This window comes from Canis aureus, chromosome X (genome assembly GCF_053574225.1).
Source record: "Canis aureus isolate CA01 chromosome X, VMU_Caureus_v.1.0, whole genome shotgun sequence".
NCBI lineage: Eukaryota > Metazoa > Chordata > Mammalia > Carnivora > Canidae > Canis > Canis aureus.
In genome coordinates, this window is record NC_135649.1 from 98,195,636 (window position 1) to 98,218,403 (window position 22,768).

General features: G+C 42.2%; 1 long non-coding RNA gene and 1 pseudogene across 1 annotated transcript; one reads left to right on the forward strand and one right to left on the reverse strand.

The window, feature by feature from the left end:
- Positions 1–756: 756 nt before the first annotated feature.
- LOC144308375 (uncharacterized) lies at positions 757–7,010 on the reverse strand. Its single transcript, XR_013374845.1, has 2 exons — positions 6,921–7,010; positions 757–996 (listed from the first exon to the last, which is right to left on the reverse strand). It is a non-coding gene; the product is annotated as an uncharacterized LOC144308375 (long non-coding RNA).
- An 8,849-nt stretch (positions 7,011–15,859) lies between these two features.
- On the forward strand, positions 15,860–16,766 carry LOC144307656 (ferritin heavy chain pseudogene; annotated as a pseudogene).
- Positions 16,767–22,768: the final 6,002 nt, after the last annotated feature.

Consider the following 22,768-nt stretch of genomic DNA (forward strand, 5'->3'; position numbering starts at 1 on the left):
GGTGAATCAAAGCCTGAAAGCTGGGAGTTTGATTCCTCTCTTTCCCTCACTACCTGCATCCATCTTCAAATGCTATAGATTTTCCACCTCAATACCATTTGCACCTCACCCTTCATCTTCACATCCCTTACCATTGTGCCCCTTTAAGCCTCACTTTCTCCCCTTGGGTCACCACAAAAGTTTCCTGACTATTCTCTGCGATGTCATGCCCCTCTAATGTACCTCTCACTCATGCCAGAGTAATCTGAGGCAAAAATCTGATTTTGACACCCTTCTGTTTTGAAAAGTCCCAAGTGCCCTATTGAGTAGAGAATAAATCCCAGAGCTGGGCTCCTGGATTTTCACATTTCTCTCAAAATACCTGTAGTTCCCACACGCATTCACACACCATTCTCTCGAAATACCTTTAGTTCCCCACATGTATTCACACACCACCCGGCGCAAACTGCTTGTAGTCCTCTGTACTCACTACATCATTTCACACCTCCATGCTTTTCCTCATGCAGGGTCACTAACTAGAAAACTCTTCCCTAAAAAAAAACAAAAACAAAAACAAAAACAAAAAACAACTCTTCCCTAATTCTGCCTGGGTGTTTTTACTCATCAGCTCGAATGTCACCTCTCTGACAAGGCATTCCTGAACTTCTTTCCTCGGTTTCCCTCCTGTGGAGCCATTATACTGGTAAAATTTTCTGACCCTGTGTTTCAGTTATTTTTTGCTACAAATCAACCCCCTTTCCACACAAAACATAGTGCTTTAAAACAACAACCATTTTATTAATTATAATGTTATCATTCTGCATGTGAACTGTTTCTGTTCTTTGTGATGTCAGCTGGGTCTGTGGTCACCTGGAAGATCTAAAATGGCTCACTCATGGCTGGCAGTTGGGGTTGACTGTTGTCTGGAACTCAGCCCCTTTTGCCTTCCTTGTTGCGACCTCTGGGGGTTTGGTCTTTTTACAGCATGGTGGCTGGATGCAGAGGGAGAGTGCCATTCTGCAGGGAGAGAGAAACTTCTGAGTGGAAAAAAAAGTTCTGCCCATCCTCTTCTACATTCCAGAATGCTGCTTCTACCATATTCTATTGGCCAAGGCAGTCACTGGGCAGGAAAAATAAATGCCAACTCTAAACGAGGAGTAGCATTCTCGAAACTGGGGAAGAATGACTTATTAGGGCTACATTCGGAGACTGGCTACCACACTCTGTTGGTTTGAATTCATTCTAGCCCTAAAATTCTGAAAGCCTCCTGAAGATAGGCACTATGTTTTAATCATCTCTTTACCCACAGTTCTTTGCATAGATCCTAGAACATGGTACTCAGAAGCTTAATACATATTTGTTGACTCTATCAATCCAGTCAAATCAGATTAAGTCAGCCCACAGTTTTTGAGCACCTATTCTGTGCTATTCTATTTTGTTGGGTGCTTTGCAGTTGATTTGTGCTCCAAGAGGTTATAAATTAGGACACCATTGTGCCAAAGGGACACGACACAAAAGGAGATGATTAATAGTTCAAGGCAATTAAAGACAAACCATGGCTGGGGTGGGGGGAGGCATCCATGATCGATTGCCATGCTAACTGTATGGGCACTAATCCTTATAGATCTTCAGAGGAGGCTGTATTCACTTCAGACAGAAGAGATTTTAGGTAGGAAGTGGGGTTGGAGATTTCAGGTTGTACTACAAAGCTGTGATCACCAAGACAGTGTAGTACTGGCACAAAAACAGACACAGATCAATGGAACAAAATAGAGAATCCAGAAATGGACCCCCAACTCTATGGTCAACTAATATTCAACAAAGCAGGAAAGACTATCCACTGGAAAAAGGACAGTCTCTTCAATAAATGGTGCTGGGAAAATTGGACATCCACATGCAGAAGAATGAAACTGGACCATTCTCTTATACCATACACAAAGATAAACTCAAAATGGATGAAAAATCTAAATGTGAGGCAAGAATCCATCAAAATCCTAGAGGAGAACACAGGCAACACCCTTTTTGAACTTGGCCACAGCAACTTCTTGCAAGATACATCTATGTTAGGCAAGGGAAACAAAAGCAAAAATGAATTATTGGGACCTAAGATAAAAAGCTTCTGCCCAGCAAAAGAAACAGTCAACAAAACTAAAAGACAACCTACAGAATGGGAAAAGATATTTGCAAATGACGTATCAGATAAAGGCTAGTATCCAAGATCTATAAAGAACTTCTTAAACTCAACAGCAAAGAAACAAACAATCCAATCATGAAATGGGCAAAAGACATAAACAGAAATCTCACAAAGGAAGACATACACATGGCCAACAAGCACATGAGAAAATGTTCCGCATCCCTTGCCATCAGGGAAATACAAATCAAAACCACAATGAGATACCACCTCACACCAGTGAGAATGGGGAAAATTAACAAGACAGGAAACAACAAATGTTGGAGAAGATGTGGAGAAAGGGGAACCCTCTTGCACTGTTGGTGGGAATGTGAACTGGTGCAGCCACTCTGGAAAACTGTGTGGAGGTTCCTCAAAGAGTTAAAAATAGACCTGCCCTACGACCCAGCAATTGCACTGCTGGGGATTTACCCCAAAGATACAGATGCAATGAAACGCCGGGACACCTGCACCCCAATGTTTATAGCAGCAATGTCCACAATAGCCAAACTGTGGAAGGAGCCTCGGTGTCCATCGAAAGATGAATGGATAAAGAAGCTGTGGTCTATGCACACAATGGAATATTACTCAGCCATTAGAAATGACGAATATCCACCATTTGCTTCGACATGGATGGAACTGGAGGGTATTATGCTGAGTGAAGTTAGTCAGAGAAGGACAAACATTAATGGTCTCACTCATTTGGGGAATATAAAAAATAGTGAAAGGGAATATAGGGGAAAGGATAGAAAATGAGTGGGAAATATCAGAGAGGGAGGCAGAACATGAGAGACTCCTAACTCTGGGAAACAAACAAGGGGTAGTGGAAGGGAGGTTGGCGGGGGGGATGGGGTGACTGGGTGACGGGCACTGAGGGGGGCTCTTGACAGGATGAGCAGTGGGTGTTATGCTATATGTTGGCAAATTGAACACCAATAAAAAATATACAAAAAGGGCAGCCTGGGTGGCTCAGCGGTTTAGCGCCTGCCTTCAGCCCGGGGCGTGATCCTGGAGACCAGGGATCGAGTCCCACGTCAGGCTCCCTGCATGGAGCCTGCTTCTCCCTCTGCCTGTGTCTCTGCCTCTCTGTCTCTGTCTCTGTCTCTCTCTCTCTGTCTCTCATGAATAAATAAATAAAATCTTTAAATATATATATATATAAAAGAAAAAAGGAAGTGGGGTTGGATCTGAATCCAAATGTCAAGCTAGGACCTGGGATGGGAGACAACTATGATCACAGAAGCAATTATATAGAAATGGGATGACACAAGTTGTATTACTTATTGGGCCTACATACACTGGTAAATTTTTTTTAACAGAATCTTTGCTATAATCACACTCTAATAAGTAAATAAATAACATTGGTCAAACATGTGAGTTCTAAATAATTTTTTAAATAACTAAAAGAGAGGCTCAGTCACTTAAGCATCTACCTTCAGCTCAGGTCATGATCTCAGGGTCCTGGGATCAAGTCCCGCATCGGGCTACCTGCTCAGCAGGAAGCCTGCTTCTCCCTCTCCTTCTGCCTGCTGCTCCCCCCGCTTATGCTCTCTCTCCTCTGTCAAATGAACAAATAAAAATCTCTAAAATAAAATTAAACAAATAAATAAAACATACATGTCAGAAATTTTGCTCACTAAATGTCAATTTTCCCCTCCGTTTCTCAACCTCCTTGAGGTTGTTTTGGGGCAAAGTGCATATGAGTCCTGGTCCAAGGCAATGAAGAATAAATGGGAGGTCTCTGTGCTTCCTGGTTCCCTTCTGTGCACTTGGGAGTGAAGAATTCTGAGAAGATACAACTAAAGGGTGGAATTTAGCTAGTATTGGTAAGTTAAGCATTGTTAGAGAGCTGTGAAAGAGGGTCGCCTCACCTGCTTCTGACTTTGATGTGAGCAAAAAATGCATATTGTCTTCAACCATTGAGATTTTTAGGTTTGGTTTGTTGCTACAACACAGCTTTCCCTATCTTGACTATTACACCTAGTGTTTTCTATGAAGGAATTGAATGTCACAAAATAAAAATTTTTCATTCCCTATTTAAAGATAACAAGCACAGAAAACTTTTAAAATCTCCCTTTGACTTATCTACAATTGGGGGTTATGCCTTCTTGCCTAGGAGCTATTCTAATTAAATAGTCAGCATCTATAATCTCTTGTGTATATTGATTGGACTCACTTTGCAGTGCTGTGTAGAGCAATCTGCAATAACTAATCATGAGCAGTAGAAGGTGAGCAAGGAAAGACAAGAGTTTACTTGAAATAAACGGCTAATCCTCAAACCTTATTAAGTCATCTTCCCTAGCCAGACTTTTTAACATGGCTAATAACTAGTAGAAAATGACTCTCCCTTCTTCCTCTTTCCTGTTTCTCTTTCTAATGGGCCTACCAATTAAATGAGTGGTAACCAAAAGGTCAGTCACCTAAGGAAACAAGGGAGTCAGGAGCTAGAGAAATCTACAAGCTACACGACTGGAGTCTGAACCTTGGGTGGCAGCTTGACTTGGGCTATGTTTTGTTGCCCAAGACTGTTGTGGATGAGGTACTTTATTTCCTCTTTATTTCTATTTAGTCTATTTCTTCCATTTATTCTCTGGACTGAAGCAATGCCCAGCTGCATACTGGATTCTGGGTCCTCTTGAATTTCTTAGGCTATGCATTAAACCTGAGCCAAAGAATACCTACTCTTTGGGGTAAATTCCTCTGAAGTGAGCAGTGCTTGCATAAGGACCCTCCTGAGAGTGGTCCTACATCATTCAGGGAGCTAGATATATTAAAGGGTAACAGATTTGCCTCTTAATTATCTTCCCTGAAGAGAGAAAACCAAGAAAATAAATATCCCAACCCCTCTCCTCCTGCCCATCTCCTGCCAATGCCTCCCACTAGCTGAGCCTAACCAGGATCCAGAGGGCCAGGAGCCCATGGATGCAGTCCATACAAGTCAGTCTCCCAGGGCTCAGAGTAAGATGGAAAAGGACAGAGAATAGTACTGGAGAAGCAAATGGAGAATATGTAGCACATTGAATAAGATGGAAAGGCGACTTTAGAGAAAATTTATATTTAACTAAACTAATCTCAGTCATCAACTTACACACACCAATACATACAATGAGTATATTGAAGTTTAGAGATCTTTGCTTTGTCTCTCAAGATACCAATTCTCTTCTCCCTCCACCCAAAATCAGAACAGTGAAGAAGTGAAGACCAGAAGAGCATTTGCCTCTTCAGAATACAATGCATGTGAGTGTTGGACATCTCATTAGTACCCAACCAAACAGGAACCACCACAAAACTTTCCTATGGCCTTTGTGCTAAAAAGATGCCCTTTTGTTGAATGAGCCAGAAGGCATTAGAGTTTCCCCACCTCTGATCACCAGCTGGAAGGAATTGTCTCTGGAAAGGAGAGTTCATGGCCTAGTCCCAAATACTCCACACTCTCAGTATCTGTGGGTCCCAACATCCCTATCAGGGGTATGACTCAAAGAGCACAAAAATACTGATGAAGATATCCTTTCTCCTGGCCCCAAAAGCTCATGTTCCTACCTCCTTTCAGGGTTATTTCTACCCAGATCATGCAACTCAGCCTGTCAGATCCCCTCAAATCTCTGCTACTTCCCCTGCCTGGAAGCTTTCAACATTCCCTTCATTCTCAGCTGCTTATGGCTCTCTACAGGCCTTTACCACTCATGCCTATTTCTCTGCCTTCCCTAGTATGCACTTGGCCAGCCTCAGCCTCACAGGGGTTACAGGATTCTGTGGATGAGGTCCTTCCTGTGACCCACTCTCTAAGTGCCCTCTTCTTCCATTGGTTTGCATTGGTTTCCTTCTTTCCCAGAGTACCCTCTGCCTCCTTCTCCTCAGGGATGCTATCATTCCAGTCCATATTCCAGTAGGGAATTCTATGCCTTTAGATCCCAAATACTTGTCAGGAATCATATCTCTGATGAGCAGCCCAAAAAAGTGCTTAATGTACCAAGACAACTCCTGTGGGGCTTCTTATGTTCCTAGTGGGATGGGATGAGAATGAGGAATGTTAGAGGATAATTAAAGAAAAAGAAACTAAAATCTCTTGCCTATATGAGATAGTATGTTTCAAAGATTTTATTTAACTCATTAATTAATGAGAAAACCAGTAAGATGTTACAAATGATTCAAAGGATAATTCAAAGAGCCATACGTATCTAGGTAGACAGTAAGGAATGTTAAAGTAAATGCACAAACTGATGCCAAATGAGTCAAAATAAGTTGCATTCCACTCAACACAACTCACTCTCATTTCTGTGGACAAGAATTGTGTGCATTATTACTAGTTTTCTGCAACTTACAGAGTAATAAAATGGCTCAAAATCAATGAAAGGTGGAGATAACCATGAATGGTGCTCCAAAAAGGACACTCAGTAAATGTGGTTTGGTTTTTTGTTAGTTAGTCTGGTTTTATTTGCCAATTTTAAGGTCTTTCACAATTTTTTCTGATAGGAGAAAGGCCTCTCTTCCTTTCCCATACCAACCTATAACCATTGTTAACTATTGGAAGCACTGTATATGAGGTGGAAATGGGTATTTTTGTTTGTGGAGACCAATACATGGGTCCTCCAAACCTCAATAAATGCTGTAGACCCAATGTATGGTTCCACTCCCCAAACTCATATGTTAAAATCCTAAGGCCCAATGTGATGGTATTAGGAAGTGAGGCCTTTGGGAAGTGATTATATCATAAGAGTAGAGTCCCCATGAGAATTAGTGTCCTTATAAAAGACTGGAGAGCTTCCTTTACCCTTCAGCCATGTGGGAATGTAGTAAGAAGATGGCCAGTTGTGATGCAGAAGAGTGTTCTCACCAGAACCCAGTCATACTGGCAACCAGTTCTAGAACTACCAGCCTTTAGAACAGTGAGAAATAAATTTCTGTTGTTTATAAGCTACTGAGTTTATGTACTTTGTGATAGCAGCCAAACAGACTAAGACAACAAAGGGTGGAAGTCTCCTCCCTCTTAGAGCACTGTTATTCAGAGTGTGGTATGGCATCACCTGAGAGCTTGTTTAGAAATTCAGATTTTTGGCCTTTGTCTAAATCAGAATCTATATTTTAAAACATCCTAGTCCTGGGTTCAGAGTGAGCAGAAAAAAAAAGATCCTAGACCTAAAGAAATTGAAAGACAGCCCATATTTATGGATCAGAAGACTTAATACTATGGAGATAGCAACATACCCCTGAATCATATACAGATACAATGCAATCACTATCAATAGTCTGCTGTGGGAAGGGACCTGTAAGCACCTGGGAAAACTGTTGTGCTCTATGGTAAAAAAAAAAAAAAAAAAAGGCAGACCATGATTGAAGTTCATGTTGATGTCAAAACTACTGATGGTTATTTATTTTGTTTATTTTGTGTTAGTTTTACTAAAAAATGCAACAATCAGATTCGGAAGACCTCTTGGGCTCCGAACCAACAGGTCCACCAAATTCAGAAAAAGTTGATATAAATCATGACCTGAGAGGTGCAGACAAATGACTTGAAAGAAATGGTCAGTAAATTGATTCCAGATGGCATCAGGAAAGACACAGAAAAATCTTGTCAGTCTTTTTATCCACTCTATGAAGTCTTTATTAGAAAAGTAAAAATGCTGAAGAAGCCTAACTTTGAATTGGGAAAGCTTATGGTGCTTCATGGTGAAGGTAGTAGTTCTGGAAAAGCTATTGGGGATGAAACTGGTGCCAAAGTTGAATAAGCTGATAGATATGAGCCACCAATCCAGGAATCTGTTGAAAATTCAGACATGCAATAGTGACAAATAAAAAACCTATTTGTGATGTTTTTTAAAAATAAGATAAAATGGCCAAAAGCAGTGTTAAAGAAAGAATCTTTAAAGCAGCAAGAAAACAAGTACGTACCAGGGAAACTCCATAAGGCTATCAGCTGATTTTTCAGTGAAAACTTTGCAAGCCAAGAGAAAGTGGCGTGATATACTCAAAGTTCTGAAAGAAAAAAAACCTGCAACCAAGAATACTCTATCTAGCAAGGCTATCATTCAGAACAAAGGGAGAGACAAAAAGCTTCCCAAACAAAAGTTAAAGGAATTCATCACCACTAAACAAGCCCTACAAGAAATATTAAAGAGGACTCTGTGAGTGGAAAGAAAAGACTTTAGGTAGGAGTAAGAAAAGTTGGAAGCCACAAAAGCACTTAAATGAGATATATCTCTAAAACTCAATGAAGGGATCCACAAAATAAAAGGATGTAAAATATGATACCATATATTTTAAACATGCTGGGGAGAAGAGTAAAGACTGGGTTCAAACTTAAACAACCATTAACCTGACATAGACTGCTATGCATAAGATGTTATATATAAACATAATGGTAACCACAAATAAAAAAACTGGTGATAGATATGTAAAAAAAGGAGAAAGGAATCCAAGCATATTACTAAAGAAAGCCAGAAAACCATGAGAGAGGAGAGCAAAAGAAGAAAGAAACAGAAGAACTGCAAAAACAACAATTAAAAAGGTAACAAAATAGGGGGTGCCTGGCTGGCTCAGTTGGTAGAGCATGTGACTCCTGATGTCAGGGTCATGAGTTTGAGTGCCACATTGGGGGTAGCGATAACTTACTAAATTATTTTTTTAAGTAACAAATAGTAATAAGTACATACCTGTCAACAATTACTTTGAATGTAAATGGACTAAATGCTTCAATCAAACAACATAGGGTGATGGAATGGATAATAAAGCAAATCCCATCTAGATGCTGCCTACAAGAGACTTGTGTCAGACCTAAAGACATATGCAGATTGAAAGTGAAGGGATGAAAAAGCATTTATTACACAAATGGAAGTGAAAAAAAGCCAAGATAGCAATACTTATATTTTTAAAAATATACTTTAAAACAAAAGACAAGAGACAAAGAAGGACACTATTTAGGGGCTCCTGGGTGACTCACTCAGTTAAGCATCTGATTCTTGATTTCAGCTCAGGTCATGATCTCAGGGTCCTGAGATCAAGCCCAGCTTCAGGCTAGTGCTCAGTAGGGAATATGCTTGAGATTCTCTCCCTCTCCACTGCCCCTCTGCTTTCCCCTTTTCTCTCAAAAAATAAATAAATGAATGAATAAATAAATCTTTTTTTTTAAAGGACAGTATTTAATCATAAAGGGTACAATCCAACAAGAAGATAAAGCAATTGTAAATATTTATGCACTCAACATTGGAGCACTCATTTAAATTTATAAGCTGCTAATAACAAACATAAAGGAAGTAATTGATAGTAACACTATAATTGTAGGGGACTTTAACACCCAACTTAAATCAATGGATAGATCATCCAAACAGAAAATCAACAAGGAAACATTGGCTTTGAATGACACATTGGGCCAGATGAATCTAACAGGTATATTCAGAACATTCCACCTTAAAAATAGCAGGATACACATTCTTTTCAAGTGCATATGGAACATTCTCCAGAATAGAAAACATGTTAGGTCACAAAATAAATCTCAATAAATTTAAAAAGATTGAAGTCATTCTGTGCATCCCTTCCAGCCACAATTCTATGAAACTAGAAATCAACCACAAGAAAAAATTTGGAAACACAAATACATGGATGTTAAATAGCATGGTACTAAACAATGAATGGGTCAACCAAGAAATTAGAGAGGAAATAAAAAACACATGGAGACAGATGAAAATGAAAACACAATGGCCCAAAATCTTTGGGATGCAGAAAAAGCTGTTCTAAAAGGGAAGTTTACAGCAATACAGGCCTATCTCAAGAAGTAAGAAAAATCTCAAATAAACAACCTAGTCTTACCTTAAAGGAGCTAGAAAAAGAAGAACAAACAAAACCCTCAAACCGTAGAAGAAAGGAAATAATAAAGATTAGAGCAGAATAAACAAAATAGAAACCAAAAAACCAGTAGAACAGATCAATAAAACCAGGAACTGGTTCTTGAAAAGATAAACAAAATTGATAAAACTTTAGTCAAACTCATAAAAAAGAGAGAGAGAGAGGACTAATATAAACAAAACCAGAAATGAAAGATGAAAAATAAAAACTGATACCACAGCACCACAGAAATACAAAAGTTTATAAGAGAATATTATGAAAAATTATATGCCAACAAGGTGGACAACCTAGAAGAAATGGATAAATTTCTAGAAACATATAACCTCCCAAAACTGAATTAGGAAGAAATAGAAAATCTGAACAGACCAATTACCAGCAATGAAATTGACTCAGTAATCAAAAATTCCCAAGAAACAAAAAAGTCCAAGACCAGACAACATCACAGGTAAATTCTACCAAACATTTAAAGAAGAGATAATTCCTCTCAAACTATTCCAAAAACTAGAAAAGGAAGGGAAAAAAGGAAGGAAATTCATTCTATGAGGCTAGCATTACTCTGATACCAAAACCAAATAAAGATACTACAAAAAAACAGAAGTGCAGACCAATATCTCTGATGAACATAAATGCAAAAATCCTCAAGAAAATATTATCAAACTTAATGCAACAATACATTTTTAAAAATCATTCACAGGACACCTGGGTGGCTCAGTCAGTTAAGTGTCCAACTCTTGGATTCCTCTCAGGTTATGATCTCATAGGTCATGGGATCAAGCCCTGCATCAGGCTCCCTCCTCAGCATGAAGTCTGCTTGAGATTCTCTCTCTCCCCCTCTCCTCTGCCCCACCCCTGAAAAATATAAATAAATGAATCTTTTTAAAATATCATTCACCATGACCAAGTGGGATTTATTCCTGGGATGCAAGGGTGGTTCAATATTCACAAATTAATCAATGTGATACATCATATTAGCAAGAGAAAGGATAAAAACATGTGATCATTTCAATGGATGGAGAAAAAGAATTTAATAAAGTACACAAACGATTCATGATAAAAGCCCTCAACAAAGGAGGTTTGTTTTTTTTAAGATGTATTTATTTATTCAGAGACTGATAGAGGCAGAGACACAGGCAGAGGGGGAGAAGCAGTCTCCATGCCGGAAGCCTGACGCGGGACTCGATCTCGGGTCCCCAGGATCACACCCCGGGCTGCAGGCGGCGCTAAACCGCTGCGCCACCGGGGCTGCCTAACAAAGTAGGTTTAAGGGAACATACTTTAACATAATAAAGGCCATATATGAAAAACCCACAGCTAACATCATAATCAGTGTTGAAAAATTGAGAGCTTTTCCTCTAAGATCAGAAACAAGACAAAGATGTCCACTCTCACCAATTCAACATAGTACTGGGACTCCACCAAAAAAACTACTAGAACTGTTAATTAATTTAGTAAGGTCACAGGATACAAAATCAATATACAGAAATCTACTGCATTTCTATACACTAATAATGAAGTACCAGAAAGAGAAATAAAGAAACCAATCCCACTTACAACTGCACCAATAAGAATAAAATACCTAGAAATAATGTAATCAAGGAGATGAAAGCTGTGTGCTCTGAAAACTATAAAACACTGGTGAAAGAAATCAGAGATGAGGGGCACCTGGAAGGCTCAGTTGATTAAGTATTCAACTCTTGATTTCAGCTCAAATCTTGATCTCAGGGTCCTAAGGTCAAGCCCCATGTTGGGCTCCACTCTGGGTGTGGAAGTTACATAAAAAAGAAGAAAGAAATCAGAGATGACACAAACAAATGGAAAGATATTCCATGCCAATGGATTAGAAGGACAAATATTGTTAAAATGTCCATACTTCCCAAAACAATATACAGATTTAATACCATCCTTATCAAAATACCAACAGAATTTTTCACAGAACAAGAATAATCCTAAAATTTGTATAGAACCAAAAAAAAAAAAAAACCCTCAAATTGCCAAAGCAATCTTGAAATAGTTGAAATAGAAGAACATATCTGGAGGTATTATAATCCCAGATTTCAAGATATACTACAAAGGTCTTATAATCAAAATAGTATGGTAATTGGCACAAAAACAGACATATAGATCAATGAATAAGAAGAGAGAGCCCAGAAATAAACCCATGATTACATGGGCAATTAATCTTTGACAAAGGAAAAGAGTATATGCAAAGGGGAAAAGACAGTATCTTCAACAAATGGTGCTGAGAAGGGATGCCTGGGTGGCTCAGTGGTTGAGCGGCTGCCTTCGGCTCAGGGCATGATCCCAGAATCCCAGGATCGAGTCCCACATCGGACTCCCTGCATGGATCCTGCTTCTCCTCCCTCTGCCTTTGTCTCTGCCTCTCTCCCTGTGCCTCTCATGAATAAATAAATAAAACCTTAAAAAAAAACAAATGGTGCTGGTCAGTTATATGCAAAAGAATGAAAGTGGACCACCTTTTTACACCATGCACAAAAATAAACTCAAAATGGATTAAAGACCTAAATGTGAGACCTGAAACCACAAAAATCCCAGAGAGGAGCACAAGCAATAATTTCTCTGACATTGGACATAGAAACATTTTTCTTGATATGTTGTTTAAGGCAAGGGAAAACAAGAACAAAAGCAAATTATTGGAACTACATCAAAATAAAAAGCAAAGAAAACAATAAGCAAAACTAAAACACAACCTACTAAATGGGAGAAGATATTTGTAAATGACATGATAAAGGGATAGTATCCAAAATATATAAAGAACATATACAACTCAACACCACCACCCCCCCACACACATAATCCAATTAAGACATGAACAAAAGACATGGACAAACATTTTTCCAAAAAAGACATATAGATGGCCAATAGACATGAAAAGACATTCAACATTAGTGATCATCGGGTAAATGAAAATCAAAACCACGATGAGATACCATTTCACATCAGTGAGAATAGCTAAAATCAACAAAACAAGAAACAACAGGTGTTAGTGAGGATGTGGAAAAAGGGGAACCCTCTTGTACTGTTGGTGGGAATGCAAACTGGTGCAGCCACTCTGGAAAACTGTGGGCGACCACGAACTAGCTAGAGTAACTGAACCAAACCAGGCCCGGACTTTCGTCCCTCATTCACTCAAAAGGCTTGAGAGCCTAAAGGGTGAATAGTTGGTAGACGCTTGAGAAAGGGCTTGAGCAATGGTTCTCAGGGCTCGCTTGTACGCGATCGCCCACATAACACAATAGATACAACTTATTCTGACCTGGTCATAAATGTAAATAAGGGTCTGTCTGTCCTTGCTGGTCTGTTTACCATACCTAATATTCCTTTGAAGTATGCACATCTGGAGCAACAAGCTTATCTATTTACCAAGGTCTTCTGGCACCCGTGAGTCTGTCTTGCATGTTGGGAAAGGGGAACTTTGGAGAGTTTCACGAACCTGCTAAAAATAAACACCTTCTTGGCTTTGTTTTGCTCATGCTATAAAATGTTGTAAAACCTTGAATAAAGCTGGCACTGCTTGGACATCATCCACTGTGTCCCTCCTGTCCCCATCTCTTTACTTTTCTTTTATTTTCCTCATCCCCTTATCCTCAGGACCCTGATCGTGTTGCCGCAGCGCGCGCAACAGAAAACAGTTTGGAGGTTCTTCCAAAAGTAACAAATATAACTACCCTTTGATCCAGCAATTGTACTACTAGGTTTTTACTCAAAGAATACAAAAATATTAATTCTAAGGGGTACATGCACCCTGATGTTTATAGCAACATTATCTACAATAGCCAAATTATAGAAACAGCCCATGTCCATTAATTGATGAGTGGATAAGGAAGATGTGGTATACATATACAGAAAACATTACTCAGCCATAATAAAAGAATGAAATCTTACCATTTGCAACAACATGGATGGATCTAGAGGATATAATGCTAAGCAAAATAAGTCAGTCACAGAAAGACAAATATCATAAGATTTCACTCATATGTGGAATTTAGGAAACAAAACAAAAGAAAAAAGGGGGAGAAAAAAAGAGACAAACCAAAAAGCAAACTATAGAGAACAGATGGTTACCAGAGGGAGGGGTGGGGGGATGAGTAAAATAGGTGATAGGAATTAAGAGTACACCTATCATGATGAGCACTGAGCAATGTATAGAAGTATTGTACACCTGAAACTAATATAACGGTGTATGGTAGCCATGCTAGAATTAACATTTAAAAAAAGATGACAGGAAAAAATAATAAAAATAAAAATAAAAAAAGATGACAGGGCACCTGGGTGAATCAGTCAGTTAAGCATCTGCCTTCAGTTCAGGTCATGATCCCAGCATCCTGGGATCGAGCCTCTCATCAGGCTCCCTGCTCAGCAGGGAGTCTGCTTCTCCCTCTCCCTCTGTCCCTCCCCCTGCTCGTGCTCTCTCTCTCAAATAAATAAATAAATAAATACATTTTTAAAAAGAGAGAAAGAAGATATACAAATGGTCAATAAGTACATACAAAGATGCCCAACATCATTACCCATTAGAGAAATGCAAATCAAAACCACAATGTGATGCTACTTTACATCCACTAAGATGACTAAAATCTTAAAAAGACACAATAACAGTGTTGGAAGCTTCACACATCATTGGCAGACATGTAAAATGGTATAGTTACTTTGGAAAACATTTGGCAGCTTCTCAAAATATTAAACATAAAGTTGTCATATGACCTAGCAATTCTACTACTAAGTATAGTCCCAAGAGAATAAAAATATTTCAATGCAAACACCTGCAAACAAATATTCATAGCAGCATTATTCATAATAACTACAAAATGGAAAGAACCCAATTATCCATCAACTGATGAATGGTAAATAAAATGTGGCATACTCGGTTTATGGAATATTATTTGGCAATTAAAAAAGGAAGATTAGGAATATCATGCTAAGTAAAGAAATCAGACACAAAAGGCCACATATTGCAGGATTCCATTTATTTGAAATGTCCATAATGGGCAAAACTATAGAGACATAAAGTAGATTAGTGGTATGCAGGTCTGGGGAGTGACTGCTTATGGGGAGCCAATTTCATTTTGGATAGATGAAATGTGAAGTTTGATTGTGGTGATGGTTGCACAACACCATGAATATACTAAAAACCTTGCAAATGCTCACTTTAGAAAGGTGAGTTTTATAGTACACAAACTGTATCTTAATAGAGTTGTTTTATTCTCTTTTGGGGGGGAGGGGCGGGGAGAGAGAGAATCCTAAGCCGGCTACAAGCCCAGCACAGAGTCCGACCCCACAACCCTGAGATCACGACCTGTGCTGAAATCAAGAGTTGGGTGCTTCACTGACTGAGCCACCCAGGCACCCCTAGAGTTGTTATTTTTAAAAAGGGCCTGAAGGCAGTCTGCACCAGGACCCCTGGGTGGTGCAGTGGAATAAGCGGGGGACTCGCTTTCATCTCAGGTCCCAATCCTAGGCTGGTGAGATGGATCCCCAGGTAGAGCCGGGCACTTAGCACAGAGCCTGCTTAAGACTCGCTCTGCTCCTCACCCCCCCACCCCCAACACTCTCTCGGTCTCTCAAATAAACAAAAGATCTTTAAAAAAAAAAAAAAAAAAGAGACTCAGAACTGCCCTCGGCTTCCTGCCCCGCCCAGACTCAGATGGAACGTTGAAGGGGTGCCCCGCGGCGCCCCACGCCCCGCCCGCCGGCCACGCCCTCGCCACGCCCGCTGGCCCCGCCCCCCCCACGCCCCTGCCACACCCTGTGCCCCGCCCCACCCCGCCCCGCCGGCCACTCCCTCGCCCCGCCCCCCGCCGAGCACGCCCCGCCCCCTCACCTCGCCCCGCCCCTGCGCCGTGACCCCGCCCCCCCGCCTAACGGATTCCACCTCCCACCTCCACAACAACAGACTTTAAGGGACTTCCCTCCTGCCGCATCGCACCGCAGGCGACGCCACGAGGCTCTCCTGGGCTCCGAGCTTGGACACCAACCGCGGACCTGCCGCCACCGCCATTGGCGCCGCAGGCCTGTCCTCGCGCCGTGGCCGCCCTCGCCCTCGCCCTCGCCCTCGCCCCCGCCCCCGCCCTCGCCCCCGCCCCGCCGCCCGGGCCGCCAGCCATGGCCGCCGCGCCCATCTCCCAGGTCCGCCAGAACTACCACCCCGACTGCGAGGCCGCCGTCGACAGCCGGATCAGCCTGGAGCTGTCCGCCTCCTACGCCTACCAGTCCATGGCCTTCTCCTTCGACCGCGACGACGGGGCCCTGAGGAACTTGGCCCGCTTCTTCCAGCGCCAGGCCCGCGAGGAGACCCAGCACGCCGAGATGCTCGTGGAGCTGCAGAACCAGCGCGGGGGCCGCATCCGTCTGCGCGACGTCGAGAAGCCCGACCGCGACGCCTGGGAGAGCGGCCCGAGGGCCACGGAGTGCGCCCTGCACCTGGAGAAGCGCGTGAACCAGAGCCTGCCTGCTCGACCTGACCTGCACCGGCTGGCCACCGACCAGAACGACGCCCAGCTCTGCGACTTCCTGGACGCCCACTCCCTCCGTGAGCGAGCGAGCGAGCGAGGCAAGGCCATCCAAGAGCTCTGGGAGGCCACGGCACCAGCCTGCGCAGCGTGGGGGCCCCGGAAGCCGGCCTGGCTGAGTACCCGTTCGACAGGCTCACCCTGCGCCACAGCCACAAAGAGAACTGACCTGGCACGGACACCTCCCCCGGGCAGGGCCCAGGGCGACTTCCCCTGGGCGCCCCGCCCAGCGTGCATGTTGCAGTATTGCCTTGGCAGAACCTTCAGGTTTTTTTCTTCCAGTTCTGCCATAAATAAATAAATAAATAAATAAATAAATAAATAAATAAATAAATAAATAATATAAATAAATGAATAAATAAATAATAAAGTTGTTTGGTTTCAATAAAGTTATTTGGCTCAAAACTTTAAAAAGCTCTCTGGTTGATTCCCGCGCAAACCCTTCACCTTTTAAGTTTTACAACAGGTATTCAGGAGTCTCTCCACCCACCCCTGCCCCATCTGTATGCAGCTCAGGATCTTGGGAGATGGTGGGGAGGTATTCCATGGAACCTGGAAAACACAAATCAATCTTCCCCTGATGAACGATGTAAGGGTGGGGGTGGGCTGGGGTGGGCCGAGATGGGCCCAGGTGGGCTGGAATGGGTCAAGGTGGACGGCGGGGGTGGGGGGGTGGGCTGGGATGAGCTGGGGGAGCGGCGAGATGTGCCGGGTGGTCTGGGGCCCTGCTGTTGGTGGGTGTATATGCATGATAGAAGTATAGAAGAACATGGCCTAGAACTCATCATAGTAGTTGCCCCTGGGGAAGAACTTCAGGGGGGTGGGATTACACAAGGATTCACCCTGTACTATAGTGATAACGGGAAGTAACACCTAGGCTGTCTGCCCCATGGACATAGGTGTGACCAACTAAAGTAACAATGGCACTTTGCAAATCCAAGTCCTTTTATTTACATTATTATGTTTTATTTTTATGCAACCTGCAGGAAGTAAGGGCAGGTGTTATGACCATGTCTTAACAAGTGAGAAAAAGGGAGGCCACACAAGAAGTTATGGACTGTGGACATGAACACAGATCTTCTGATGCCCTGCTCCATTTTTTTTTTTTCTGTTGCCCCACAGGTATATCAATGGGTTAAGCAAGACTGTGTGGGTAGACTGCAAATCCAGCCAGATAACCAGACCCGGAAGGGAGGGAAATCCCCAACACTCTTAAAGACAGCCCTGATCACTGGAGTCTCTCCCCTAATTACAGGTGTGCCTTCCAGCCTAGGGTGGGGATGGCTTCTAAACATCAGCCAAAGCCCTCTCCTATGAAAGGAGTCTTCAGAGCTAGCAACACAATGTGTGAGCAGTAGTATACCTCACAGGAAGGCAGTGAGCACCTGCACACCTGAATCCCTCTGCTCAGGCTCTCTCCCCCACACAGGCAGCCGACGCTGTTACCTGGGTTGGCACCGAGTACCTGGGAAGACCTCAGGCCTGGAAATCCCCAGAATGTCCTCTCCACCCAGATGGCTCTGAGTGGCTTCTCTTCAGGCACAAGGGGGTGGGGGCTGCCAAACACACGCGTTCTGCCTGCAAATCCAGCTCAGCCGAACAGAGATAGCCTGTATCCCGGCCAGGCACAGGATCCTGGGATCTATGTGCTGAACCACCTAGTGGTGGGCTCCTCCCTGGGATGGAAAGCTGACCCCAGTCGGCTTCTGTCTTGGCTACTGGGCCTCCTCTCTATCCCATCTTTCCCTTTCCTGTTTGATTCAGAGGGACTCCTCGGGATAATGCAGAGAAGTCCTCTTAGATCTACATCCTCTTCTTTTACCTGGCAAAGAAGGATTTCCTCACCCACGAGACTCCAAAAGAATTGTGATTACACTCCACCGCCTATTACAAGCCACGGCTTCTAGTGTCACATTTCACGGCTTTTCCTGAAGAATCCCTGGCAGGAGAGTCCAGACGTAGTGGCAGCTCAATTGCTGCTCTCCTCGTTCTGCAAGACAAAAGGAATGTTCTAAATCCCTTCCTTTTAGGTTCAGTTTAGTGATCCACAAACAGCCTTTTCAATATGTGGGGGCACGGGTGAAACAAGATGAGAATTCAGACTAATGAAGTTTGCCCCGTTGCACCTTCCAAATGTCTTAACTTTGTCCATTGTTCCCACTTTCCTCTGCCTTCCCACCACTGCCACCCCCCCGGCCCCGCCAAGGACCTCTCAAAAGGAGTGAGCAAACTGCTTGTGAGTGTGCCACCTTCCTGCATACTCACAGCCATCCCAACCCCTCGATAACCTGACCTTCAGTACATCTGAGTGAGTTGTGACTTGGTCCTCCGGCCCTGGAATATACCACCCCCCCAGCTCTCACTACCCCCCGCCCCACCTGCCCTCCCCACCCCTCAAGACCACAGCTGGATGCTCGTCAGTCAGTGACCATGCTCTGCTGCTTCGAGGAACCATGTCTGTAATAGGTGCTGTTGCTATGGGTACCGGGGTCTCAGGCAATGATAATATCAGGACAGGCTGAGGGAAAATGATAAAATTGATAACTTCATCACAGGCTCAAACACGGATTCAAATTAACTGTGTTGAATAATTTACCTCTGGGGACAAAATCCTCATTGTATCACAAAAGGAAATTTCTTAATAGACGGTTGTCACTGACAACTTGTGCTTCATTTTCCAGGACAAGGAAATGTATTTTTCCCCCTCAGAAACGTGTGACAAGAAGTACAAAGCACCCATTAATTTCTTCTGAATCTTCTCTACTCTTGAAATCTGTTCTACATTTCTGATTTTTAAATTCTCCTTCGATTTTTTTCATTTGTCAGCAATTTTCGTTTCTTTTTGCAAGCCCAAGAGACCTATTTAATCAAATATTCAGTAGCGAAAGGTATTATCGTTAATCTTGGGAGTCATACTATGCTTCAGAGTTTAAAATAATGAAATTTTTATTACAAATCATTTTCCTGCAGTCCTGAGTTCCAATTCAGAGGGATATTGATGGAGAATTTGCTTCAGGAAGGCTGAAGTGAAAGGTGAAATGAGGGGAATTAGCAAAGTGTTAGAATACCTAAAAGGTAAAGAAAAGAAAATTATGCCTCGATTGATTAGTCAAGGAGGACATAAGAGTAAATTACTGTGAGAAAGCAAAATAAAAATGGTTAACATATGTTTAAGAATCTTATCTAAGTTTGGATTGCGTTCCGTTATGAGTAACAAAGCTCAGAAAAGCAGTGGCTTTAAAAAGATAGGGTTTCTTTCCCAGATGTAAAACAAGTATGGAGGAAAACAACAGTTCAGGCTGCTATAGAACCCCCTTCCATCTTATTTCACTCATTCCAAGAGGTGCATTTTTTCACATTTTAACATCTTTGAAATTGGCATGAATCTTACAGTCACTGTTGGCCATAGCTATCACTGCCTGAGCAGTCATATCAAGACTTGACAGAGTGGCATCATTGGCTAGGAACAAAATCTTAGAGGCATTAGAAGAGTACTCTTGAGAAATGTTGCACCATCACTGGGGTACCTGGGTGGCTCTGTCAGTTGAGCATCCGGCTCTTGGTTTCGGCTCAGGTTGTGATGATCTTGGGGTCCTGCTTGGGACCTTTCCTCCCTTGGGAGGAATCTGCTTGTTGGGAGGAATCTACTTGTCCCTTTCCTTGCTTCTCTCTCTCTCTCTCTCAATCAAATAAATTAATAAAATCAAAAAAAAAAAAAAGAAATGCTGTATCACCAACATTCTTGATGGCACAGAGGATGACAGTAAGAGACATCAATGATTCTGAGTACAAAAGTGATTTAGAAGGCAGCCTGGGTGGCTCAGCGGTTTAGCGCCACCTTCAGTCCAGGGCCTGATCCTGGAGACCCGGGATCGAATCCGGATCGGGCTCCCTGCATGGAGCCTGCTTCTCCCTCTGCCTGTGACTCTGCCTCTCTCTCTCTCTCTTTCTCGTGAATAAATAAATAAAATCTTTTTTAAAAAGTGATTTAGAAGAATTCAAATTTAGTTTTTAAAAGACATTTGTTTTTTTATTCCAGCTTTACTGAGATATTACTGACATATAACGTTGGGTAAGTTTAAGGCGTACAACGTGATGACTCGATATATGTATATATTGTAAAATGATCACCACAATAAAGTCAGTTAACATCTCCATCACCTCTTTGTGAGTGTGGAGTGAGATCATTTAAGATGTCCTCTCGGGGATCCCTGGGTGGCGCAGCAGTTTGGCGCCTGCCTTTGGCCCAGGGCGCGATCCTGGAGACCCGGGATTGAATCCCACGTCGGGCTCTCGGTGCATGGAGCCTGCTTCTCCCTCTGCCTGTGTCTCTGCCTCTCTCTCTCTCTCTCTGTGTGTGACTATCATAAATAAATTTAAAAAAAAAAAAGATGTCCTCTCGTAGCAACTTTCAAGTATATAATACAGTACTGTTAACTATAGTCACCACGCTGTACATTAGATCCCCACGACTTATTCATCTTATAACTGGAAGTTTGTGCCCTTTGACCCACATCTCCTCATTTCCCCCACCCCCAATCCCTCACAACCACCATTCTACTCTGTCTCTGTAAGTTCGTCTTTTTAGGTTCCCCATATGAGTGAGATCATCCAGTATTTGTCTTTTTGGTCTGACTTATCTCAGCAGAATACCCTCAAGGTCCTTCCATGTTCCTGAGAATGGCAGGATTTCCTTCTTTTTTCCATTGTATATATATATTTTTTTTTCTTTATGTATGCATCTGTCAATGGCCACTTGGGTTGTTTCCATGTCTTGGCTACTGTGAATAATGCTGCAGTGAATAGGCAAATATCTTAGAAGAGTTGAAATTTGAATCTAAAGAAGTTCTGAAAAAAAAAAAAAGAAGTTCTTGCAGCACCTTACATAATTTATTTAGCACATAGTTTCCTTTTCACATGTATGCCCAACAGTAACCTAATGACAAAAAAAACTATGTCTAAATAAATGTAAAAGAGATCTTTCAATAAGCACAAATTGAAAAATCTAAGGAAAATCTAGTGGATGACAAAAAATTGTGTCCTAATTTGATAGTGTTTTCTTCTCTCTTTGTAGTACCTAAAATAATGGCGTGCCTTAAAGCTGATATATTTGATTTGATAAAATATATTATTTTGTTGTTCCCTAGCACAAGGCTTCAAGTCTTGTTCATCTCACATGCCAATACAGCTACTAGAGCTCCAACCATTACATCTGCCCACCAGGAAGAAGACATATATCTGAGCTTTTCGTGGCTGCAAAGGGACAGTAGCCTTCAGAGAAAGAAGTTTCAAGAAAAAGCAAATGCCCAACTTGTCTAAGATGTTAAGAAGAGAAGTGGAGACCTGCAGGTGGCAGGAAGATGGAGAACCCAATCATAATCATAATCATTACGGTCCAACTCCTAAGGTGTTAAGGTTGGCAGAAAGGTATGCTCTGTCCAGGAGGATTTCACATATAAAAACCTGAGTAGGTCCATAATGAACAAAGTAATTTTAATACAGAAAAAAAGTTTGCTTCCCCCTCCCCACTTGTTCTTCAAAGTATATGAATATGTATGGAAAACTGAGAATAAAGAAATGAAGAAAAAAATATCCTACTGGTTAAAAAGCCAGCATCTGGATCACCCTCTGGGAGATGGTTAGCTTTAAGCTGAGCCTTCGTTGTAAGACGAGAAGGAGCTGGCCTGATAGATGTGATGGAGAAAACAACGTGAGATAGACTTCCAAATCCAGGCCTGCCGGGACTGAGAACAAAGGCCAGAAAGAGAGTGCATCTGGTGTGAAGGAAAGAAGTACAACTCAAGGTGAGCTTATGAAAGATGAAACATGGAGGACAGTTTAAGGCCAGGCGTAAAGTTTTTATGATTAACCAGAAGGTCATTTGAGGAAACCATAGATTTGGATCTGGGCTTCAGGAGTAGGTTGGTAAATCCCTTCTTCGAGAAATCCTGGGATGATGAGAGTGCCCAGTGACAGACACTTGGGATGAATATTAAAATATGAAACCTAATGATCTGGCGTTTGAAGAGGCAGAGAGAGTTTTTTCTCTGATCAGGCTAGTGGCATCAAAAAGTTCTGTATAAGGTCTTGCTGTCCTTTTGCCTTTTATAGCAGAGTTTGACTATTGTTTCAATTTGCCGCTTCAGAAGAGTACCAGTCCAGATGTCAGAATGTCAGAAGTGCTAGAGGAACATCAAAGGCTCTGGTGGTGCCGGCACAAGTGTCGTAGAGCAACATCAGAGAAATGGCGAGC